At 35.6% G+C, this 27073-nt stretch overlaps 1 protein-coding gene across 45 annotated transcripts in view; it reads left to right on the plus strand.

The window, feature by feature from the left end:
• The window catches only part of NAALADL2 (N-acetylated alpha-linked acidic dipeptidase like 2), a 1339033-nt gene that overhangs the window by 292846 nt on the left and 1019114 nt on the right, over positions 1 to 27073 (plus strand). For 14 of the 45 annotated variants that reach the window (XM_084990306.1, XM_084990305.1, XM_084990325.1 and 11 more), the window contains one exon: positions 22759 to 22812. The exons of 29 other annotated variants lie outside the window; for them this stretch is intronic. The gene's annotated coding sequence lies outside the window, so the exon portion shown is untranslated. Of the gene's footprint in view, positions 1 to 8905; positions 8945 to 22758; positions 22813 to 27073 lie in introns of all 45 variants that reach the window. 2 more of the 45 variants (XM_084990323.1, XM_084990321.1) reach the window with 1 other exon arrangement.

The raw sequence follows: 27073 nt of genomic DNA on the forward strand, positions 1-27073 counted from the left end.
GCACAGACAAGCCTGAAGAAATGCCTGCATTATTGCTGGTAGCTACAGGAAGCAGAGGTCTACAAGTTGGCAACTTCACTTGCCTCAAGTCCCTCAACAACTCTCAGCAGGGACCAGCAAGTATCCCTGTCCTGGTCCTTTCTGTCCTCAAAAAGAGACAACCACCGGGACCCAGTCCACACTTTGGAATCTTTTCTCATTCACTTAATGAAACATAAATCACCCCAGGGTGGAATATATACATATTTATATTTTTTAAAGAGGCAGCATGATTTAGTGAAAGACAATGGAGGAAAAATGTTTAGATACTTTACCAACACCTCTCACCTTTATTAATCATTTTTGGGTTAATTAATGGAATAATAACATAAACATAGTAAAGAGCAAAAGATATAGCAGATACTCAATGATCTATCGCCTCCCTTACTTGTTGGCTGCACCCTTGGAATAAGAAGTCATCTGATATGCCGCAGGTCAGTGTTGGTAGAGTAGGTGAAGTACACATAACAGGAATGTTCGAGGGTAACATCTTGGACACTTGATGAGTACTGAGAAAAGAGGAGTCTTAGGCTCAGAAGACAGAAATTCTCCCTTTCCTAGTTTTGCCTTAGGCTTGCCTTTGGGGTAGGTTTTTACTATGCTATCAGCTGCTTAGTGGCAAAGAAAGCCTCTCTAGCAGCTTCATGTGCATCCAGTTTCCGCTTGAACTATGGAGATTGCTATTGATGAAAATGTTGTGTCCCCCTAAAATTCATATGTTGAAATCCTCAAAGTAATGGTATTAGGAGGTGGGACCTTTGGGTGGTGATTAGGTCATGAGGATAGAGCCCTAATGATTGGGATTAGTACCCTTATAAAAGAGATCCCGGAGGGTTAGCTCTCCCCCTTCCACCATGTGAAGATACAAAGAGAAGGTGATGCTTATGAACTTTTAAGCAAGTTTTCATCAGACAATGAACCTGCCAGCATCTTGATCTTGGAATTCCTCACCTCCAGCACTGTGAGAAATTTCTGTTTATAAGCCCCCTAGTCTAGAGTATTTCCTTATAGCATGCTGAATGGACTAAGACAGAGATGTTTTCAGATTGTTGAATGGCTTAATAATCTTGTAATGGTCTGTCTAGGATGGGTTTACCTTATTTTTATTTGGATCATGAAAAAAAAAAACAAAACAGATCCTTGTTTCATACTGCTGCATCACTTAGTTTAAAAAAAAAGATTTTCAAAAATATTTTACGATGAGATTAATTGCTGTTCTTTACTGGGCATTATCTAGTCTGTGTTCTTTATCTATAAAAATGCCTATGTCTCCAATTTATAACAGGTTTTAAAAAAAAATGTGTGCAAATAATTATACCAGCAAACATTCTATCTAGTTAAAATGTAAATACTTTCATCCATTTTTTTTCTTTTGATGGTAGAAAATATGTGTTTCTCAAGAAATTTGGAATTAACTACAAAATCTGTTTTGAATTTCTACTACCAAATTATTTGTGTATTTGGCAGCTGGGATTAGTCTACTATTTGCATTATTTTGTAATGCCTGCACTTGATATTATGTTGTCAATTTGCATTTAGTCAGTTTATTTGGAATGATTCAGATGTTTTAAATGTATTTGTTTTTAGATAGGAAAAAAAAGATCATATATCCCTTTCACAATTTACATGAAAGATCCAGATGCAAATTTACTTGCCTGTCTAAATTCTTCCCAAGTTTTTTAAGAAATGAAATTCTCATTTCCCCAGATTGATTTGAACGTGGTATGTTGCCTTATTAATTGCTAAAGATGCAGTTGTAAAAATGCTTATGTATCCTTCTTAAAGTTTTTTGTTAGCTCTTGGAAAAGAGGAGTATAAAAAAATTGGAAGCAGGAATTTTATTACACACTTTGATGGCTTAGAGTTTTGTTCAAAATTAGTTTTTAATTAAAGTAAATTTTTATCATCAATAAATAGATTTGTCAGTAGATTTTTGGAAGTAGGAACAGATCAAATCTAATAACATTTCTTTTCCTACACTGTGAAATTCAGTGATGATAACTTTTATTTGACTAATGTTTTACAGTCTACAAAACATTCAGGAGCATCTTATTTAAACTTCCAATTCCCTGTAAGGTAGATAGAGCAGGCAATAATTTTCTTCCCACTTTATAGTCAAGGAACAGGATTCTGTGAAGAGTGAAGCTGCAGAAAACAGCGGAAAGGCTGCACTGGGTACTCATAGGCTTTCTCATGCTAATGTCTTTCTACATGTCCATGTCAATGAAGCCTGACCTTGGCTTTCATTTTTCTTCTTGTTTGCAAAAAAGCCTTCCTACCCAGGAGCTGCAATAGTGACTCTGCAGTGGAACATAAAAAAGACATTTCAACCTTCTGACCTGATGGTAAATTTCCAAGGTCAGCCAATGTCTTTGACTTGACATTTCTATGATTCAAATACATGGATAAACCATTCGTTCAGTGGGGAACTCAAATAGGGCCTGTGGGCAATACAGATGAGTGAGACCCAGATTTATGTGCTCCTTGATTCATTTTTCAGATTGATTTGTGGTGGAGAATTTAATTACTCATTTGGGTTTTTAAGACATTTTATTTTATTTTATTTGCTTTTGAGGGTCACACCTGTAGCATATGGAAGTTCCCATGCTAGGGGTTGAACTGGAACTGAGGCTGCTGGCCTAAGCCACAGCCACACCATGGTGGGATCCGATCTGAGCCAAGTCTGTGAGCTTCACCATGCCAGATCCTTAACTCACTGAGTGAGGCCAGGGATCGAGCCCGCATCTTTATGTATCCTAGTAGGATTCTTAACTCACTGAGCCACAACAGGAACTCTCTACTCATGTGTTATAACATCACCAAGAATAGACCACAGGGCTTTGTCAGGAAGGCCACTGCTTGTGGCCAGGCACTGGGTAGCCCCTGCCAGGCTTTTGCTATCCTTGTTGCTACTTTCTAGATGTGTAGGTTTATAAGGCAGCCATTTGTGATGGATTTTTGGCAATATTATAACATGGCCATTCATTCCTGTTTGAGAGGAAATTTTTCCTTGCCATAGCTAGCTAGCTAAATTATACATATTTGTTTTGAATTCTACTCAATTGCCTTACCTTTGTTTTTTGTTGTTTTTGTTGTTGTTGTTTTAATTTACTTACAATTTTTCCTTTTTGTGATTGTCCAAGTCTAGTAAACAAGGGAGAACAAAAAAGAAAATGATTTCTTTTCTGGGCAAATCTAATGTGTTATCTCAATTCTTAACACTGCCCATATAGGTGATACAGAACTAAGAGTTCTTCAAGGGCCCTTTAAATATAACATTCCCTTTCCATTCTCAGATCCTAAATCCTTTCCACAGCAGTGCACACTATAGTCTGTCACCTAGTCTCACATGTCATATTGTCTTAAATCCCATCTCCTTCTGAAGAAAGTAATTGTTCCAAGTGAATGATGCTATACCAGAAAACATTTTCAAGTGGTTGGCAGTATCTACCTTATAATGGCAATTGAATTTGATTATTCTGATTTTAAAAATGTCATAGAGCCCCTGTTTATGAATTATCTTATTAAAGCCATTTGGTATTTTTCATATTGATAATAATTGGAAAAAGCTAATATGGCTGCAAGTTTTAAGAGTAACCAGAAGCCACTTAAGCTCCTATATTAAAAGAAAGCCCTAAATGTGGAACGAAAGATGTTTTTTAATATCCTATGGTAGACTAATAAAAAAATTAAACTTATTACATGACATGTAAGACATGTAAAATGAATTATTTACAATATTCTAGAAACAAATTTTAAGAGTATCTCATGTTCCTAAATGCTTGTATTTATTATGATTTATCTAACAGAGAGAATATAAAGGATCCTATTATATTTGAATTCTCTCTTCCATGTTGCTCTTTGCAGGTAAATACTATGTTTCATAATTTTGAAAGCTTCACATCTCTGTAGCTATATGTTCAATGTTATACCTTCTAAATCTGTAGTCACATGTATTATGTATTTTTAAAGGCTTACTGAATTTTTCTTTTTTTGTGAAAGAAAATGATGCATCTGAAGGAAATAATCTTTTTATTATTTTTATTTTTTTAGGGCCACACTTGTGGCATATGGAAGTTCCCAGGTTAGAAGTCCAATTAGAGTTGCAGCTGCCAGCCTATGCCACAGCTACAGCAACCCGGGATCCAAGCCTCATCTGTGACCTACATGATAGCTCATGGCAATGACAGATCCTTAACCCACTGAGCGAGGCCAGGGATCGAACCTGCATCCTCATGGATACTAGTCAGGTTCGTTATCACTGAGCCACTATGGGAACTCCAGTAATCTTTCTAATACACATATCTTCTAATTTATTTGGGACCTCCTCATATTCACATGTTGAAAATTTTAAAATAACTTCAAGGTCACTTATTCCATAAAAAGCACTTTTCATTTAAAAGTACATTTAACATGTAGTAATTTGGAAATAAATCCATAAGGATATTGTGAAAGAAACTCCTGGGTTGTATTTTTGGAAGAAAATAATTTGTAGTTCAGTGTATTCTGAAAATACATCCAAAAAAAAAAAAAAAGAAAGAAAATACATCCTTATGCTTCCTTTTTTTCTGTTTTGTGAGAGATGATAAATGAAGGAGAGAGTGGTAAATTAGGAAGTGAGAGGATAAGAGTCACATTGTTGAAATAATTCTGAAGTTCACCATTGCAACCATTTGAAATTAATTTTACCTTTTTAAAATCTGCCCAATATTTAACTGCTGAGGGCGATCATTGCTGTAAGATTGTAGTAACATGGCCAGCATCATTTTTCGTTCATTCGAATCTTGAAAAATTGTTCAGTCCTCTGTAATTTCATAGATAGATTATTGCCACTTGTCTTTGTTGTCTAGATGACCTGACACAGTATAGCCTAAGCTTTTGGTATTTGGAAGAATATGACTTGGCTTTTGTTTCTCTCATTTATTATATATAGATACCTGGAATGTACAGTCTGAAGATATTTTGATATCTTTTTGTTACTTCAGATAGCATATCACAATCAATAATTTATTTATGCTCTATTATTTATAGTCATAAACAAGACATGATATAGCTTTGACTCACTTCGTCTTCCTGAATTTTTGAGCCAAATCTCTAAAGCCCAGCATGAGAAGTACACTAAACATCACTTATATGTACAAATCAGATAATTACTAATGTAGCTACCTACAAATTAGTCACTTATTGATGCAATTAGCTTGATGTACAGCTAATTTGGGTAAAGAAAATATATATCACTTCAAAATAAAGACAGCCTGAAATCTACTTAATGGTTAGTTTCACTTAGGATAAGGAATCCTCATTCTCGGGCAGATGTAAGAATTCGAGCATAATTTTAGGTTTTGAGGGTGGTATATAAAAATATGATCATTTGTTCTGGTTCCACATAGTTTGTATCCCTGGCTCAGATCTTAGAAGGACTGGTTGCTTTTATAAAATGTGGGTCATTTTTATGCTAACTCTTTTTCCCCATTTTTTTTTTTAATTCGTTGTGTTTGTTTATTATTCTAGCTGTCTTGAGTAACATTTTCCCATGCAATTGTAAGATATTTAAAGTGTGCATTATGACAATTTGATATATATTGGGAAAGGATTCCCATGCAATTGTAAGATATTTAAATTGTGCATTATGACAATTTGATATACATTGGGAAAGGATTCCCCATCTTCAGTTCATGAACACATCCATCATTAGATAAATTTTATTTTTGTGGATGTGTGACCACATTTAAGTTTACTCTCTCAGCAAGTTTCAATTATACAATACAGTATATCAATTAGAGTCACCATGTTTTACATTAGATCCTCAGACATTTTTACCTTATAGTTGAAAGTTTGTACCAAGCCCACCCTGTCCTTCCCACTCCCTAGCCTCTGGAAACCTCTTTTCTATCCGCCATTTTTAGGAGTTTGACTTTTTTGTTTTCTTTTGTTTAAGATTCCACATAAAAGTGCTATCATGCCATATTTATTTTCCTCTACCTAATTTATTACCCTTAGCATATTACCCTTAAGGTCCATCCATGTTGTCGCAAATGGCAAGATTTCATCTTTTTTTTTTTTTTAAGTGGAGTAATATTCCATTGTATAATGTATACCACATCTTCTTTATCCATTCACTTATAGAAGGCCACTTAGGTTGCATCCATATCTTGTCTATTGTAAATAATGCTGTAATAAACATGGGGGTGGGGGTACACATAACTTTTTAATATCCTGTTTTCATTTCTTTTGGATATATACACAGGAGAAAAATTGTTGGCTCATTTGTTAATTCTATTTTAATTTTTCAGAAGCCTCCATATTGTTTTCCATAGTAGTTTTACCAATTTACAGACCTATCAACATTGCCCAAGGTTTCCCTTTTCTCCACATTTTCAACATTTCTCTTGCTTTTTAATGACATCCGTTCCTACCAGTGTAAGGTGATAGCTCATTATAATTTTGATTTTCATTTCCCTCATAATTAGTGATGCTGAGCACATTTTCATGTACCCATTGGCCATTTGAATGTCTTTTAGGGAAAAAAAGGCATGTTTAGTTCCTCTGTCCACTTTAAAATCAATTGTTTATTTTTTCCCATTTAGTTGTATGAGTTCTTTATACATTTTGATATTAATTCCTTTTCAGATATATGATATGCAACTATTTTCTTCCATTCCATAGGTTGTCTTTTCATTTTGCTGATGGTTTTCTTTGCTGTGCAGAAGATTTTTATTTGAAATAATCCCACTTGATTATTTTTGTTTGTGTGTTGCCTTCACTTTTGGTGTCAAATTCAAAAAATCATTGTCAAGACTAATATCAAGGAGCTTACCCCTCATGTTTTCATTTGGACTTTTATGGTTTCAGGTTTTAAGTTCAAATTTTGATTTGAGTCAATTTTTGTTTATAGTGTAAGATAGTGGTCCGGTTTTATTCTTTTGTATGTGGCTGTCCAGTTTTCCCAGTATCATTTATTGAAGATATTGTTCATTTCCCATTGTATATTGGTGGGTCCTATGTTAGAAATTAATTGATGATATATGATTAATTTTTTTCTGGAGTATCTGTTCTGTTCTTTGAACCATATCTCTGTTTTTATGGCAATACCATGCTGTATTAATAACAATAGCTTCGTAATATAATTTGAAATCAGGAAACATGTTGGCTCTAGTTTTTGTCCTCTTTCTTCTGATTGCCTTGGATATGCGGGGCCTTTTGCGATCCCATGCAAAATTTAAGTTCATTTTTTCTTTTCTATAAAAAATGCAGTTGGAATTTTGAAAAGGATTAATTGAATTTATAGATGGTTTTGGATAGTATGGACATTTTAACAAGATTAATTCTTCTAATCCATGAGCACAGAATATCTTTCCATTTATGTGTCTCTTCTTTGATTTATTTCATCAGTGTCTTATAATATCCTGGTACAGATCTTTTACCTTCTTAAATTTATTGCTACATATTTTATTTTTTTCATGCAGTTATAAATGGGATAATTTTCTTAATTTCTCTTTCTGATAGTGTTGTTAGTATGTTTAAACACAACTGATTTTGCTATATTGACTTTGTATCTACAACTTTACTGGATTTATTAATTATAACAGTTTTTTTGATGGAATCTTTAAGCTATGTTATCTGAAAATAAGGGCACTTTTACTTCTTCCTTTTTTTTTTGGATGCCTTTTATTTCTATGTTGCCTAATTGCAGTTAGTAAAACTTCCAGTACTATGTTGAATAAGAATGGTGAATGTGGGAATCCTGGTCTTGCTTTAACGTTGAGTATGGTATTACTGTGGAATTATCATATATGCTCTCTATTATGTTGATGTGCATTCTTCCTATGCCCAGTTTGTATCTCACTAAAAGTTTGTCTAGTATTCTTATCTTTTCAGAAAAATGGCTCTTACTTTTCTTAATCTTTTCTGTTGTCTTTTTGTTTCTAATTTGTTTCTGCTCTTTTTTTTCTCCTTTTTCTTATAATATGGCCTTAATTTTTTCTTTTTTTCTAGTTCCTTGAGGTGTGAAGTTAGGTTGTTTATTGAGATCTTTCTTAATTCTTGAAGATGTTTACTTCTATAAACTACCTTTTTAGACCTGCTTTTACTACACACCATAAAATTGTGTATTTTGTATTTCCATTTTTACTTGTTTCAGGATTTTATTTCTCTTTTGATTTCCTTTTCAACTCATTAGTTGTTCAGTAGCATGTTGTTTAAATGTCACATATTTGTTAGTTTTCCAGTTTCCTTCTTGTAGTTGAGTTCTAATTTCACACAATTGTGGTTAGAAAAGATGCTTGATTGATTTCAATCTTCTTAAATCTATCAGGTCCTATTTTGTGGGCTAACTTATGATCTATCCTGGAGAATGTTCCATGCACACTTGAGAAGAATGTGTATCTTACCGCTTTTGGGATGTTCTGCAAATGTTTACTAAGTCAATCTAGTCTAATATATCATTTGAATTCAGAGTTTTCTTACTGATTTTCTGCCAGATAATCTGTCCATTATTGAAAACAGGCTATTAAAGTTCCCTATTATTATTGCATGGCTATTTCTCCCTTTGAATGAGTTTATTAATATTTGCTTTATATATTTAGGTGCTCCTATGTTGGGGATGCATAAATATTTATGAATGTTATATCCTTTTGTTGGATTGACCTCTTTATCATTATGTAATTTTTTTTTCTTATTACAATATTTGGCCTAAAGTCTACTTTGATGTAAGTGTAGCCTATACCAGCTTTCATATGGTTTTTCACCTGCATGGAATATCTTTTCTCATCTTGTCACTTTCCATGTCTGTGTCCTTACCTGTGAAGTGAGTCTCTTGAAGGCAGGATATAGCTGTTTTTGTTTTTTGTTTGTTTTATTCTTTCAGCAACAGTTTTTGGATGGGAGAACATTGTCCAGTAACAAAGTAAGTATTGCTAGTTATTGACTTAATATTCTTGCTTTATTGATTTTTTGGCTATTTTTGTAATTTCTTTGTTGCTTTTTTCTCTTGTGCTCCTCTCCTTTTTTTTTTTTTTTTTTTTTTTTTTTTCTTAATGCAGCTGAACCTGCAGCATAAGGACGTTTGTAGGTCAGGAGTCTAATCAGAACTGCACCTGCAGCCTGTGCCACAGCTTGTGTTAAGGCCAGATCATTGACCCACCAAATGAGTGCAGGGATCTAGCCCACATCCTCACAAAGACAGCATCAGGTCTTTAACCTGTTAGGCAACAACGGGATCTCCCTTAATTTCTTCTTTTGTGATTTAACCATTTTCTTTAACAATATGCTCAGATTCCTTTCTCTTTATCTTTTATGTATCTACTATAGATTTACATGAGGTTTATATAAAACATCTTATATTCTTAATGGTGTATTTTAAACTAATAACTACTTAAGTTCAAATACATACTAAATCTCTATATTTTATTCTTCCCACCTCCACATTTTATGTTTTTTGATGTCACAATTTACATCCTTTTACACTGTACATCCATTAATGAATCATTAGAGTTTTAGTTATATTAATATTTTTGTGTTTTAACCTTCATACTAGATTTATAAGTGATTTACCCATTACCATTATAATATTAGAGTGTTCTTAATTTAATTGTATATATGTCTTTACTAGTGAGATCTATACTTTTATGTGTTTTACTGTTACTACTTAGTGTCATTTCGTTTCAGCTTGAAGAATTTCCCTTAACATTTCTTGTAAGGCTGGCTTAATGGTGATGAATTCTTTCTGCTTTTGCTTATCTGAAGGGCAGTTCTGAAGGGCAACTTTGTTGGATAGAGTATTTTTGCTTAGTATTTTTTTTTCTTTTGGCACTTTGAATATATCATATTGTTCTATTATGGCCTGCAGTTCTTATGTTCCAAGACTTGTTTTGATGTAGGTATTTTCTTGTTTTCCTCATGTGTAGGAGTCAGTCACTTGTTTCTGGATTTCTTTCAGATTGAATTGCTCTATTCGTAACTGTAGATAGCCATGTCCATAAAAGGAAGTGACTTCTGTAGCTTTCTATGTTGCCATCTTGGACCAGAACTTGTATGCTTTACCTCTGTGGTTCCCAGTAGTTCATAGCCAGTTTCCAGCTACGAAGTATGTGGAAGATATAACTATGAGTTCTGGCAAGCTTGTGACACCACTGCAGTTTTATGTTGCCTTTTACATTAAAAAAAAAAAAAAATCACAAAAACTTATTTCCTTATATATCCAATGAAGGCTCACAAGGTGTTTTTTTAAGAAGTAACAGGTCAAATAAAGTATATAGTAATTTAATTGATTGCTGTACAGGGTACTTCACCAAGTATTAAGGTGTATTATCTCATTTTTATTTTCCCTAGAATCCTTTGAAAATACACTGCTTTGTTCCAGTTTTACAAATTAGGAGACCAAAGCTTACATTTTACCTAATTTGCCTGGAGTCACATAGTGATAGATGTCAGATTCTAACTTGAGTTTATCCAACTCCTGAGCTCAGAATCCTTAATAGATATCCTTTATTATGCTACTGTCTAAACCTGAACTTGATATTGAACAGCTGACTTTGTTAAATTAGCTCTTTTCTCCTTGGTCTAGGACTAGGTCAATCCTAGTTGTGAAGGGGGAAAAAAAGGAGTAGAAAGAAACTTACTGAAAAAAAATTAAATTTTAGAATATTCTAAGTCAGAGTTCGGACTCTATGGTGACTAGAGATACTTTAGAATGTTAATATATTGTCCCAGAGTCATACTGAGGCAACTCTTCAGTGTCAGTCCCTAACATACTGAAACTTATTTAGAAAATCAGATCATAGTACACTATTCACTAGGTACCAAGTTGTAACTTTAATATTTGCAATAGTAATGTCATGAATGAAAAATATATTACCTTAAAGCTACAGTTGAAGAAAAATAAAACCTTTAATTAAAGAGATTTCCTTAATAAGTGAGTTATATCTTTATAATGTGTAATTTATAATAAATGCATTCCATTCACAATGCTGTAGTTAAAGCTTCTTGGTGTAAGAGGGAAGTTCAAAGTAATGACTGTGAATAAAGGAACATAATCATAATTTCAAGAAGAATTAAGAAATAAACAGTTAGGAGTTCCTGTTGTGGCTCAGCACATTAAGAACCAGACATAGAGTCTGTGAGGGTGCTGGTTTGATCCCTGGCCTTACTGAGTGGGTTAAGAATCTGGCATTGTGGTGTAGGTCACATATGTGGCTTGGATCCAGTGTTGCCCTGGCTGTGGCTTAGGTCTGCAGCTGCAGCTTCAACTTGACCTCTAGCCCGGGAAGTTGACATGCTGCAGATTTGGCCATAAAAAGGAAAAAATATATTTTAAAAAATTTAAAAAGAAACAAACAGTAACTTTAGCCCTAAGTATGTTTCTAATTTTAAGGTATCATATTTGATCCTATGATGAACTATTCACTGTAACATTGGACTAGTCTTATTATATTAAATATTCTACATTGACCTATACATTTGACTATATCTTGAAAATATTCTATGAATTTAAATTTCTAATTCTGTACAGAGGAATATATAAATATAATAATTAATATAATGAAATTTTAGTATTTTATGCACTAAAGCAGATTATTAAGAGAGAAAAAAGTAGTAGCAGTTATCTGAAACTCACTCTTTGCAGCAGAAAAAGTTCAGTGAATTTGCATTGTATTTAGTATTAATAGAAAATGAAAAATACCTATGAAAATGGTCACATTGATGAAAACTCTAGGGTGAAAATAATTTGAAATTGGATTTTTTAAGATCTATATATCCATATATTAGTTTTCCCTCTTGGTTGGAAAGTCAAAAAAATTAAAAATCCCAAACCATTTTAAAATCATAAGATTTTAGGGATGGTTAGGACTAAAGTTAACTAATCAATTTCCTCCCTCTACTGAATTTTAAATTAGGAAACTTAAACTTAGAAAGATTAAATAGAATAAAAGAGCTTTAAAGGAGAAGAGACCTAGGAAACCATCTAATCCAACTTGATCTTCGTATTCCAGAGAGTTTCGAGAATTTCCAGGAATGCAGAGGTAATTACTGCCAGAGCCAATTCTGTCCATTGGCCCCCTTCTTTCTACTATCTACTATTTTTATTAAAGTGGAAATTAAACATCATACCTGCTAGACCCTAAGTAGAATTATAAGTGGTGATTATTGTGATCATATATGCTATTGTTCATGACCTTTTGTTTCAATTTGGTTTTAATCTAGGCAACTTTTGTACCACATATGCAGTTTCTTTTCCTAAGACTTAAAAGTTCAAAGCAAACCAACCACATATCACACTGCTGTTAGAAGGTTGAAATGGGCAGTTTTTAAGAATTAATTTATGGAAACATCAATCATTAATAAAATTAGTCACCAGTAACTTTTGGGCTAGAGAAGAGTAAGGACATGTACTCTGGCAGTAGCGGGGAGAGTGGAGAGGAGGGGAGAAATAAGATCAATGATTAAACAGAAGTACACCTGGTAGCCTTCTTACAGTGTGAGTCTCATGATATAGGAACAATCAGAGGCAACTTATTTGGATATTGAAAGATCGTATAAAGTAAATGGAGCCAAAATTTGTTATGGCGTACTTAGAGATTACACATGGACAAATTACTTCCTACCTGTCTTTGTTTCTTTTCTATTTCTATGACAGCATGGAAAGGACACAAAGAGACATAAAATGGCCAGAAACGGAAAAGCCAAACAAGTGATTTGGACTGGATTACACACATATATGTAAAGAGACACACACACATAGCTCAGCTATTTACAAATTGAGTACTAAAATTTGCTTAATGATATTAAATACTTCACCAAATGGAGAAGATTATTTACATGGAAAAAAAATAATTTTTTTTGTGAAATACTTGAGCTTACAGTATCATCCAGAGGACAAGTTTTTTCTTTTTTTTTTTGTCATTTGTCCTTTTAGGGCCGAATCCACGGCAAACGGAGGTTCCCAGGCTAGGGGTCGAATCAGAGCTGTAGCTGCCAGCCTACACCAGAGCCACAGCAACACGGGATCCGAGCCGGATCTGCAACCTACACCACAAGTCACGACAAGGATCCTTAACCCCCTGATCGAGGCCGGGGATCGAACCCGCAACGTCATGGTTCCTCGTCAGATTCGTTTCCGCTGTGCCACGACAGGAATTCCCCAGAGGGCAAGTTTTTTACCAGTATGGAGAGAAAATGCCGAGGTTTATCTTTTCAGGAAAGAAAGAGAGGAAGAGAGAAAGGAAGAAAGAAAGGGTGGAAAGAAAGGAGAAAGAAAGGAAGGAATGAGGGAAGGAAGGAAGAAAGAGAGAAAGAAAGAGGAAAGGATGAAGGTGGGAAGGAAAGAAGGAGAGAAGGAAGAAAGGAAGGAAGAACTTCATTCTTCCAAACACACTCCTCCACCCTTGCTGTTCTCACTTCCCTGTACCTTGTTCTTACATTAAAAGATGGGCAGCATGTAGTTTTAAAATTTTCAGAAATTTGTCATTTTTATTATAGGAGCAGAAGGTGTGAGATAGGAATGAATGCCTGTCATATTTGTATCTTTTTTAGGTTATCTGATGACAATATTGCTAAGGCCAAGATTTTTAAGGGTGAATCCTTATTTATTTTCAAATGCAAGATTTAGGGCAGCTTTGCAGATGGCATAGGTTTTAATATAATTTTATAAAATGCCACTTGTTGGCAAAACGGTAACACGAGAAGTTGCTTTTATTATTTTCTATCACTCGAGTTTTCATATCATACAGTGCCTGCCTGCCAAAATGAATGTGATGTCCTCACCTAATAGTGTGACAGTGAAAGAAGTAATCAGAGGAGACAGAGAGAGCCACCGTGCTGCTCTGCACTAAACTCTGAGTCAGTTATAGTCACCAGTTTGAATGATACGCATACGTAAGACCTTTGGGAAAAGCAACTTTTCTTCCACTGCTGGGTCTACTTCAGTATCATTTCAGATAAATACCCCTTGATGTTTTAAAGGTTCCAGCATTTTGTCCTCAAATTGTTGTACTATTGATGTTATAACAGAGGCAGCTTGCAAAGTAAGAGACTTCTGCTTTTGCTGGGGAATGACTCTGTACACCCTCTTCTTTCTTGTTCTATTTGGCTGTCATTATGTAATGTTTGCATTGAGTTTTGATATCATATTACTTTCCTGGATCAGTTTTTACTTTCCAAAAGTTGGTCACTATCCAGTCTTTAGATATGGCTTTTGGCCTATAAGGCTTGGAATTTTAAGGTGGCTAATTTGAAGCCTCGTTTTATTTATTTATTTTTTATTGAAATTGATTTACAATGTTGTATTCATTTCTCCTGTATAGCAAAGTGATTCAGCTATACATATCTATATTCTTTTTCATATTCTTTTCCATTATGGTTCATCACAGGATATTGAATATAGTTCCCTACTATAGTTATATAGTAGGACCCATTGTTGTTTATCACATTCTATATATAATATTTTGTATTTGCTGGTCCCACACTCTCAACCCAACCCTCTCCTGCCCCTTCTTCCCCTTGGCAACTACAAGTCTGTTCTCTATGTCTGTGAGTCTGTTTCTGTTTTATAGATAAGTTCACTTGTGTCACATTTTAGATTCCACACATAAGTTTTATCATATTTTATTTATCTTTCTCTTTCTCACTTCACCTAGTGTGAGAATCTCTAGGTCTATCCATGTTGGGGCAAATGGCATTATTTCATTTTATTTTATTGAAGCCATCATTCTAATGTGTCCTTACAGCCCCTGGTATTGTTGATCTTGACATAATCTCTTACTGAAATTCTTAAGGTCCATTGCTTTCTTCAATATATCTATTAGGCTCTTTTGAGAATTAGAAATGAAGTAAAGGTAAGGGGTAAGTGACAGTGTCTGGTGTGCACATTGTATGTCAATAAGCAAAGCTATGAACTTGATCATTTCTTTTTTTTTAGGCAACATCAGAGGGTACCCTCCTCAAAAAAGGAGTGCCTATGCCACTTAGGCCACTATCATGTCTTTTTTTATTTCTATGATTTCTTTATAGCAGCCTCATTAAATAAACACTAGCCAAATCTTCTTACCTGCTCTAGATTTAGAGTCTTCCTTTCCTTTAACAAATAGTTATCTAGTGTCTACTTTGGAACAGGCATAAGTACTTGGCATATACCTAGGAAGAAAATGAACAAAAGAACCTGCCCTGTGGGAGCTGACCTTCTGTAATGGATTAGATAACATGAAGTCCTATATTAAGGGTGGAGTAAGCTGAAATTACCCCTCTCTCCGTGGGCCTTAGGCAGAGCCTGCACACATAGCTGTGCATTCTGTTTACCACAGACAAAATGGTAACTCTTGGGAGTGCCACTCACTTCACTGTCATGTGACCCATGCTTTTAGGAATTTTGGGAGTTCCCGTCGTGGCGCAGTGGTTAACGAATCCGACTAGGAACCATGAGGTTGCGGGTTCCGTCCCTGCCCTTGCTCAGTGGGTTAACCATCCGGCGTTGCCGTGAGCTGTGGTGTAGGTTGCAGACGCGGCTCGGATCCCGCGTTGCTGTGGCTCTGGCGTAGGCTGGTGGCTACAGCTCCGATTCAACCCCTAGCCTGGGAACCTCCATATGCCGCGGGAGCGGCCCAAGAAATAACAACAACAACAACAAAAAAAGACAAAAAGACAAAAGACAAAAAAAAAAAAAAAAAAAAAAAGGAATTTTGTACTCCACACACTGCACAGCCTATGGCAGCAGCCCTAGTGCTTGGCTAGGTCTACAAGGAGGCAACAACTTTTGGTCCAGTCCCACATGATCTCTTGAGCGTGGATAGCCCTGAATTTTCTGAAAGAGTGGGTTGAAAGCATGGTGAAAATAGGCACAGATGAACATCTCAAAAGTTACAACTTCCAGAAGTTAGAATGCACTGCAATTAAATAGCAAGAATTAATTTAACTGCAGTTGATATCAGAGGACATCAAACTTTTCAAATCTCCCCAAATCCTGGTGAGGTACTTTGGTTAAGTTGTCCAGGTCAATTCTTCTGTCTAATGTGAAATCTAGTTTCCCCTGCCAACTCCTTTTTCCACCAAACACACCCCCTTAAACTTCAGCATACTTAACACACCCCCTTAAACTTCAGCATACTTACCTCAAAGTGCAAAAGCTGCCTTTTGCAGGACACATCACCAGGATCTAACATTCAAATTCTGGGTAGGCTTTCTCATTGCTCATCAAACACCTTCATGCTACACTGCCCCAAAGTTTTATGGTGTCTACTAGTTGGTTCCTGCCAGTCACTATCCACTGCTTAGTAGGAGGCCATTCCCTGCCTTCCATGTGCCAGAGGGCTGAGCCTGGCTGCCTTGGCTCGGTCATACCCAAGTGATAGATCCTGACATTGGGACATGTTTACATCAGTGTCCAGTGATTGACTTTCTCTTTGGGCTTTTATTTTCTGTTTCTACTTTTACAATCTTCCAAAAATAGATGATCAGCAATATCTAAGCTCAGCTAGAATAATTCCCTTATTATCTTTTATATTTTTGTTTTCCTGTGAAATTCCTGGTGTAGAGCTGACTGAATGAGCAAAGAGTGCAATGGTAGGGAAGTGGAAAGGGTTTTGGTTCTGATCAAATCAAAAAGTCCATGGTTGTGACCTGGGCCAGCAAATACAGTAGCTGCCAAGAGAACAGAAATACAGAGGTAAAGAGACTGATTAGAAAAATCTTAAAGTGTTTTAACATATTGCTGAAAGAATTTCTTACTTCCATTGTTTGAATGAAGTCATGTACTGGTCTCCAAAAAAACAGAACATATAGGGTGTGCGGAGAGATATATAGAAAGAGATTTATTATGAGTGTTAACTAGTACAATTATGAAGACTGAGAAGTCCCACAGCCTGCCACCTGAAAGCTGCAGACCCAGGAAAGCTGGTGGTATAGTTCCTGTCCCAACCCCATCCCTAAGAATCAGAGGAGCCAGTGATAAAAGTCCCTCTCTGAGTCTGAAGGCCCTGAAAAACCAGGGAGCCAATGGCCTAAGTCCTGGTTAAAGTCCAAGGGCAAAGAACAGGAAAAGACAAAGGACAGGAAGAGATCAATGTTCCAGCTTAAACAGAGAATGAATTCATCTTTCCTCCACCTTCTTTATCTCTTTGGGCTTTTAAAGGATTAGATGATGGGATCTTTATTCAGTCTATGATTCAAATGCTAATCTCTATAGAAAGACCTTTACAGACACACCCAGAAATAATGATTTACCACCTGTCTGGGCTTTGCTTATCTGAGTCACATTGACATATAAAATTAAGCATCATAAGCCATAAGTCCAATTACATATATAAGCTTTTTTTTTAAATAAAATATGTATTTAAGTATATTATTGGTATATCTATTAATCTGTTTTATTTAATATTTCAAATATTTAAAAGTGGAACCAAAGGTAGAGTATTAGAATATTCCAAATTATTTTTTAACATTATTATACCTTTCATTTTACATTTTATAATATGATTCATACTGGACCATGAAGACATGGCAAAGTAAAGCACAAAAACTGCAATTTGGACATACCTATAGTCTGTTTACTCTAGCAACATATTTTTTTCCTGCTATGGGAAACTTCATTTCATTCTTTTGAAAACAAGTATAATTTTCCTCTGATTTTTTTCATATTTTCTTGAATTTTATTTCATTTCTCTCCCCGAGAAATTATTTTAAAAGCTAATAGTCTTTATTCCAGAACCAAACCCTATGGTCTATGGTCTATTGAAATAAAAAAAACTTTTGCTTCTCCAGTGACCAATCTTAAATATATAGGCCTCCATATTTTTTCTGTAAGACAGAAATTATCTATACTTTTCTATAAATGTAACAATATAAATATTAGATTTCCTATCTTTGGAAACTGCATATCAATGATAACATTTTCTAGGAATTCATATTTTTTTTAGAATTCAAAAAAAATTTTATTAAAGTATAGTTGATTTACAGTGTTCCTTTAGTTTCTGCTGTAGAGCAAAGTGACCCAGTCCTATGCGCCTCCTCCCATGAATTCATATTTAGACCAGGAAATAATCTATTCTATCTATAAGTGTCTGTATCTGGACACATTTAGCTAAATCACAATTTATATGTAAAAATACACACATACACATTCATGTATGTATATGAAGGGAATTATGCAGAAAACACACATGCGTGCCTCTTAGGAATGTTAATCACTGTGAGTTCAAACAAAGGGAATAGAAACTTGATATTAGACTTTATCTTTCCTTAGAGTGCCTACCAATTTGGAAGAAGATTCACTATGTAATGAAAGAGTGATGTGTAATCATTATTTTGATCAAAGCCAACAAATATTAAGATGTTAAGTTGATAGAAAAAAAAAAAAAATCCATTAGAGATCTGAAAGCCTAAAGTCAAATTTACGGGAACTTGGGTGATTCCGCTACTTCTTATCTATGAATAGTAAGATTAGTAATATTACAGATTAATGGAGTGCATGTATTAGTGAAAATGCAATTCAAAATACTAGTTAATACAATTCAGTAGGTTATTCGTATTAAAGAATATATGTGATATTAGGAAATAAATATTTTCATCTTAATTGTTTTCACATACTTAAAAAATTAGCTGAAGTACTTTTAATATTCTTTTTTATACCTTTTTCTAAGATACATTTAATAATCAAATTCTTATGTTAAAAGTTGGTAAACTTGATAAATTTTTTTCCTGGGCCTTGTCTCAACCATCATTAGTTTAGAATTTATGTAGTCTGAATTATTGAATTTCTTTTGTTGTTCAAATATCTGAATGTCTATTTCTATCACTTTGATCATTCACTCGTGCTTTTTAATTTACATTTATTTTGCAAACCTAGGGTTCTTTTAAATGTCAGGGATGTAGATGAGAGGCAAAGCCCCTGATCTTTAGTGGAGACGATACAAACACACACAAATATTTAAGACACAAAAATTAGGAGTTCCTGTCATGGCTTAGAGGTTAACGAACCTGACTAGGAACCATGAGGTTTCGGATTCAATCCCTGCCCTTGTTCAGTGGGTTAAGGATCCAGCCTTGCCCTGAGCTGTCGCAGACGTGGCTCGGATCCCACGTTGCTGTCGCTCTGGTGTAGGCTGGCAGCTACAGCTCTGATTCAACCCCTAGCCTGGGAACCTCCATATGCCGCAAATGCAGCCCTAAAAAGATAAAACCAAAAAAAAAAAAAAAGAGAGAGACACAGAAATTAGAGCAAAACCATATCATAATAGGAATACTTCTACCTCTGTCAGAGAAAGTTGAATAAGGCTTTGAGACAGAGGTAACATCAGAGATGTGTACTGATATAAAATAATAAATTTCTTTTGAGTACAATGTAAGGTTCTATTCAACACTCAGTGCAGTGCTAGGAAGGTGCTTGTTGCTGGATGAAGAAAGAATGGTAAGGAATGTTGTAGGCTGACAGGCAAAATCACACAAGAACATTGATTATTTAGGGTGCTGAGAGACACCAGGTATTACTGATAAATAGATGCATGAGACTTGGTGAGGAAATGGGCAGAAATGAACACAAAGAAGTAGTTTGGGAAGTCCATTTGTGGTGCAGCTGGTTAAGGATCTGGCATTGCAGTAGCTGTGGCTCAGTTATGTTGTAGCCCTGGCCCTGGCCGGGGAACTTTGACATGCCCTGGGTGCAGCCAGAAAAAAATTAAAAAATAACTAGCTTGGAGACTGATCACAAAGGCATTGTATTTTTTTCAATGAGATGGTTAGATTGTATCCTACACGTACACCAACCAGAGCCAGTAGAAATTTGGCAGTGGGAGAGTGATAGCTCTGACTTTTGAATTAAAAAGTTACCTGCAATGATGCCTTCAAGAGGTGAAATCATTGGAGAGATTGTTAGAAGAATGTAAGAGAGAATAAAGCTCTAGCAGAATTTTGGAGGGGCTTTAACGAGAAGTAGTAAATTCCAGAGACATATCTAGAGTGAAACTGACTAACTGGCTTTAGAAAGTGATGGAGAAATAGGAAAAGATTATTCACTCCATGCACACACTCAACCTTTTATCTACACTCTTATTAAAACCATGTGGTTAAACATTGGTTTAGGCAGGGGGAACAGAGACAAATTGAACACAGTTTTTCCTTGATAAAACTCATTGTTTGGTGTTTCTCCCAGTGAGATTTTATTTTTGATGATCATGATAGTAATTGATGCATACTTTCTGATATATAGGATAAGACTAAGCTGTCTCAAAATATAGAAATTAACCAGTGGCTTAAGTATGATTGCGTTCTTGAAATCCACAGTCTTTTGTCTTTAATATTTGATGTCACAGGGCTGCTATGCTACTCTCTTCTTCCTAAATGACTTAGAGAATGAAAATATATGTGCAGGGCTTTTCAAGAATAATTTATTTCTGCATTAGAGAGCAATAGAAATGCGTTGCTTCGACCCTGCCCGCCTCCGATTTTTATTGCAGTTTGCTTTAAAATATTTGTAGATTCAAACTGAGTAGAGAGGATGGTAATTAGTGTGCAGATTTTTTAATTGTCTATGATAGGAAGCTAATTGGTGTTTTCCTTAAAGAATGAATTTAAGGAAATGTGATTTGAAAAGTGTAGTGTTGTGAATCAGACTGATCCAAGTAGTAGAAGCTATTGATTGGATATAATAAGCAGTTTTGATTGTTTAACTGCAGGCGTCATTCTGGGAAACCAGAATTAAATGGTGGTAATAACTACACTACTTATTTCACAAAAACTCTGACCTAACTCTGGATGCACTTTTATAAGATTAATTGGTCAATTTATATGACCTGAATTCAACATTCTGCCCTCTGTCATCCGCCCACCACACATCTTTCATTTTCCCACCTCCCCTGCTCCCAGTACTATTTATCTAACCCTCAGCTTCTTACTGTTAGGATCTCTTTGCCCTGCAAGTGGATCTCTTATATTGAATGCAACAAATAGCTACATACTAGCTTCCTTCTATGGCATTCGCCTGGTCCACCAGAAACTCAGATATCCTTGCAATGCCAAATGGTGGATTATAGGCTGACCCACTGGTATGTCCTATCTTAGCTGTGCTATCTCTCTTCAGTACTCTTTTCCTATTACTTGGACAGACTCTGAGATAGATATGCTAGTTAGCTGCCAAACAGACATCTAACCAGGGAATGAAATGCCTGAATCCCTTTCTCTCAGGTACCTCATATAGTCTCTCAGTAATACCGCCACATCCTACTCTTGGCTTTAAGGAAAGACAATAGCTTCTCATCATGAACATTGATACCTCAATGGCAGAGGATTTGATGATAACTTTGTCCCTTTGCAGATTCTACAGAGGAGATAAACTGATGGCTAGTGGTAGCAGGGCCAGTTTTGTCTCCTTCTAGTAAATTCATGTCTCATCCTCACAGACTACTCATTTTCTTCTAAACATGGAATACTTAACACCTTCAACAATTCTGCACCAAAAGAGAAAGTCTCACATAAGATCCTGCTGCAGATATATCCTTATATACACACATCTACATACAAAATGAATTCTGGACACTGTTATTCTAATCACAACAGTAACAGAAAAGGAGGCTTCTAAACAATGAGAGAACACTCAGAGAGCCTTGGCTTTCCCTTCATCCAAAAGCAAGAGATTAGAGTCGTAGAATTGTATACAAATTTAGTTTAATAATTTTACAAATTTTGTAGTTTGATTTTCACTTCAGATCTTCCAAATAGAAGAGCTAGGCTGCTCTATACTCATGCACTGGGAAGTGACAACAGTCAAAAAGAATGCCCACGGGTCCTCCTATAGCCTCCTAGTGTCACTGTTATGAGTATGGTATGTTTCAGAAAATAGGAAAGTCTATTAAAATAAATTATTTAATGGCTTTATTGAGATATTTCATAGGCCCTAACATTACCTATTTAGAGTGTATAGTTCAGTAGCTTTTATGATATTCAGAGTTGTGCAACCACTACCGCAGTCAATTTTACAACACTTTTCTCACTCCTCCCCAAAATAATCATATGCCCCTTAGCAGTCAGTTCCCATCTCCTCATCTTCCCAGGCTCTGGCAACAACTAAGCTGCTTTCTGCCTCTACAAATTTGCTTATTCTGGACATTTCAATAAAAATCGAATCATATAATGCAGTCTTTTGTGATGCTTGTTTCACTTAGCCTAATATTTTCAAGGTTCAGGCAAGTTGTAGCATGTATCAGTATCTCATTCATTTTTTAATTACAGAAAATAATTATAAATACATTGAAAAGACTCTCTGTTGCAAGTAAGTTGGGTTCTCCACAAAGAATCTTAGATATGGAATTAGGCATGCAAAACATTTAATGGTGAATAATGTCTGTGAAAGAAAAAGAGCAGAAGTAGGATTGTATAAGGAAGCTGTCATATCATGGTGCACCTCTGCCATCAGGGTTTCCACCCCCAGAGCAAAGATGCCCTTTGCTGAGAGGACATGCTTGGCTCTGATGCACTGGCTTGCTTAATGATTGGCTAGGAGCTGTCCTGAGAATAAGCTGGAAGGCTGAGGCAAATCATACTCCTTTCCCGTAGGCAGCAAATCTTTTCTTAAAGAGCAATCTGGTGTCACATCTCTGCAACTAACATGGCTAAAATGAGCATCTGTTTAAAAAAAATTAAATAAAAAAAGAGCTTCTGTTTTCTGAATGTGATTTCTGAGAATGCTGGGTTAAAAATAAACCTCCACTGCATATTCATTTATTGTTTTTCCTTCCTCAGCAGTTGGAAGGCAGAGGCACTTACCTTCTTCCTTTCTGGATCAACTTTCTTCAAGTAAGAATCTTTACACACGGTGGGAGCTCAATAAATGCTGTTGATGGATACACCTAGACAAGTAAAACAAATATGTCTTACTTGAGCCTGAAATCTTTTTTTGGCACACAGTAAAAGAGCCATGCAACTCTTATAACTTTACATAGAGATATTCTACAGGTTTACAAAGTATGTATGAAAATTGGCCTGAGGATGTTGGGTGTCCTCCTAAAGGGTGTGTAAGTGGGGTAATGATACTGGAAATAGAAACTGAGATTCTATGTAATGCTTACTACTCCCAGCATGCTGACAGACCTCATGAGAATGCCCATGCCTAGGTAGTAGGCTTTAAAGACTCACACCTTTGTTAACACTGCAGCTCCATAGCATAGTTTCTTATTGAAACCTTAAGAATAACATTGAACCATATGCTCCATCCACTCCCCAGGTGATTGAAACCTTCCCAAATTCCACTTACCTCATTGTGAACTGGCAAACTAATTTGTACTCCCTCAGCCATGAAATTTGCTACTCAGAAAACTACATATTCATAATTTGAGAAACTGGAATGATGTGTTGTAACTGACAGATGATCTAGTCTCTAGGCACTTATTGCTTTTGGTTTTACTTATTGAAGGTGGAAGAGATTTCTCTCATTTCAATGACGGATTTTTATATACTTTTTATAATTCTGGTGGCAGTGTGATAAAATTAAAAAATTATTGATTCAGTTGCAAAGGACTTCATTGATCACCATGCATGATAAACCTGCATTGTTGTTTACACATAATATACATATTTAAAGGCATAATTCATTTCAGAGTACACAGCACAATATGCGATCAAAGTAAAACCTTTTTTTAAAAATTTCCCCTTAAATTACTTTAGGTCAAAAGAAATGAAAATAGGTTTGGAAAGTAGTGGTAAGCCATATGTTATCAGAAATTAAGTAATTAAAGTTTATTGCTTTATATACTTTAATTTCAATTACAATAATAATAAAGTGATTATGTAATTTTTCAATTATTATAATCTTTTCAAGGGTCACAATGCTGCAGTTTCCTCTTTGATAACTTGGGCATGAGCTTAGAAACCATTGTCCTACCTCCTTGTAAGGACCCTCTTTCTATGAAAAATAGATGAGTAGAATATTTTGGCCAAAACATATATGTATTTTATAGTTTATCTTTGTAGCACATAAAAAATTATGACAACCTTTTCCCACCAAGTGTTCTCCTTTCTCTGTTCTAACACAAGTATGTGGTTGAAACTAATAAATAAAACTGGAACTCTAGCCCCTGAAATGATTAGAGTTTGAAAATATTGAAAAAATATATTTATACTTAAAAGATTGTTAACTATTTGACATAGAAAAGCAGCAGCACACTTTCTGAAGATTACGGAAGTCAAATGCACCTAATAATATTGAATGTAGGCCTGTGAAAACTAGGTCTACTGTGAGAAAACAATAACGTGGCTGTTAAATTGTACTATTTTGTGTTGATTAGAGATTGGATTTCCTGAAGGATTGAAAGTTAAAGGAATAAAAAAAAAAATAACAAAGATGTCTCTACTCTCAACCTGTTCTGTTCATTGTGGAGCTTGGTCCATCTGCTGTTTCTGGAGTTTGAACTTCTCTCTTCCACATGTACATGTGTAGACATGCTGTTCTCCATCCTCATTTCATGGTTCAACAGCCTTTATCTTCAGTTTTCTTGTGAAAAGTTGGCAGACGGACTTTAAGGAAAATCAAGGTGGTCTTTTGAATGCCAGAGAATGATCTTGAAAAGTACGCATAGACTACAATATTGTTAGGAATGAATGTATGTATCTTCTAGAGGTGGTATGGTAATGGGGCATCCATGCTATGCCAATCACATAGATTTTCAATCTATTTTGAGTAAATCTTTGCTATCTGCATTGTGATACTCTGCTGGGCATTAATACAGTTCCCCAAGTAGAGAGAGATTCCATACTCCAGGTGCTCAGAGGAATGTTGAACTCTCTTCTCAACTATAATCTAAGTGGTAAGTTTCCCAAGAGAGGGTCTGGAAATTATCTTAGATGATTAAAGGGGATCAATAGTCAATGTGGTCAAGATAAATCTCATTATATAATTGATATTGAAGTATATGACATCTGCTATGTATAGAAGCAAGCCAAGGCCCAGAATAATTATCACTAGTCAAAATGACAGAGCTACATTTGAGCTAAGTATGAGGAAGCACTAGTTCAAAATTAGAGCTATTCAACTTTAAAATAAAGAATTTTTATTCATTCAACAGGCATTTACTGAGGCTACTTTGCACTGGGTTCTATTGTTCTGTGTGTGTATTTAATAAAGAAAATGTGTGTTTCCCATCTTTGGATGCTGAAGGAAGGTTGGGAGCCAAGCAAACTAAAGTAAGCATTTGCTGGTAGTGCAGAGAATGGCTTCCTGCATGGGTTGGACAGTTGGACCATATGTCCCCTATAGTCCCTCCTAGTGCTAGGTTTCATTGACCCCTTCTAATATAGACACTAGTTAGAAAGACAGTATATAGGAAGTACCATAAATGAGGTATAAAAATAAGATCTATAGGATTTAGAGGAAAATGATCTTAGAAGTAATACTGAAATAATATTAGAATGCTGTATAATGATAAAATAGGGGATTAAAAGAATGGATATGACAGTGCAAAGGGAAATAAAGTGTCTACGAAGGGGGGACAAAATGAGTGAAGAGTTGAAGAGACAAGTGCTTGATGTGCTCAGAAGGAGTAATAGTAAAGTGTCCTGGCCACAATCATGGTTTTTTGTGGAGGAGTAACAGGGATTTAGGCTAGAAAAATAGGCAGGATCTTTGCATGGTGAATAGGGAATGCTTTTCCTCTCTTTTATGGATGGAAGGACAAAAGAATACCATGTGTTCATGCGTTACTTAATACCACATTTTTTATGCCCCAGGAGACAGGTCAGAGTCACAATTTCCTTTTTCTGGCATCATTAAACTGTAGATATACTTTTCTCCTTGTAGGGAAGTATGAGAATAGATATCCATTGTTTTTGACTCTTAGGTGCTGTTGTTGGTTCACTACTGAAATAAGAGTTTAATCTTATTTAAGCTGTTAAAGTACTAGATCAAAAAAAGAGGTGGTTTTTGTTTATGTTTTTTGGGGTTTTTTGCTTTTAAGGCCCATACCTGTGACATACAGAAGTTCCCTGGCTAGGAGTCAAATCAGAGCTGCAGCTGCCAACCTACGCCATAGCCACAGCAACACCAAATCTTTAACCCACTAAGTGAGGCCAGGGAATTGAACCCACATCCTCATGGATACTAGTTGTTTTTTTATCTTGCTGAACCACCATAGGAAGTCCCCCAAAACAGAGTTTAAATCACTAATTATTAGAGAAATGTAAACCAAAACTAAAGTGAGATGCCACCTTACAATGGTCAGAATGGTCATCATTAATAAATCTACAAATAGCAAATGTAGGAGAAGGTGTGGAGAGAAGGGAACCCTCCTACACTGTTGGTAGGAATGAGAAAATTGGTCTAACCACTATGGAAAACAGTGTGGAGATTCCTCAGAAAACTAAATATAGAAATACCAGGAGTTCCCGTTGAGTCTCAGTGGTTAACGAATCCAACTAGTAGCCATGAGGTTGCGGGTTCGATCTCTGGCCTTGCTCAGTGGGTTAAGGATCTGGCGTTGCCATGAGCTGTGGTGTAGGTTGCAGACGTGGCTCGGATACTGCATTGCTGTGGCTGTTGGTGTAGGCCTGCGGCTACGGCTCTGATTGGACCCCTAGCCTGGGAACCAACATATGCTGTGGCATGGCCCTAAAAAGACCAAAAAAAAAAAAAAAAAAAAAAAAGAAATACCAAGCAATCCCACTCCCAGGCATATATCCAGACAAAACCATAATTCAAAAAGATACATGCACCTGTATGTTCATAGCAGCACTACTCACAATAGTCAAGGCATGGAAACAACCTTAATGTCCATCAACTGATGAATGGATTAAGATGTGGTACATATATAAACAATGGAATACAACTCAGCCATAAAAGAGAATTGAAATAATACCATTTTTAGCAACATGGATTCTCATACTAAGTGAAGTAAGTCAGAAAGAGAAAGACAAATACCATATGATATCACTTATATGTGGAATCTAAAATATGGCACAAACGAACCTATCTACAGAACAGAAACACCGTCACACACCTGGAGAAAAGAGTTTTGGCAGGAGAGGGAGTGGAATGGATTGGGAGTTTGGGGTTAGTAGATGGAAACTA

This window comes from Sus scrofa, chromosome 13 (assembly GCF_054392235.1).
Source record: "Sus scrofa isolate SSC_HxYL_T2T_F1_AM1 chromosome 13, Sscrofa_HxYL_maternal_Yorkshire_Landrace_v2.0, whole genome shotgun sequence".
Lineage (NCBI taxonomy): Eukaryota > Metazoa > Chordata > Mammalia > Artiodactyla > Suidae > Sus > Sus scrofa.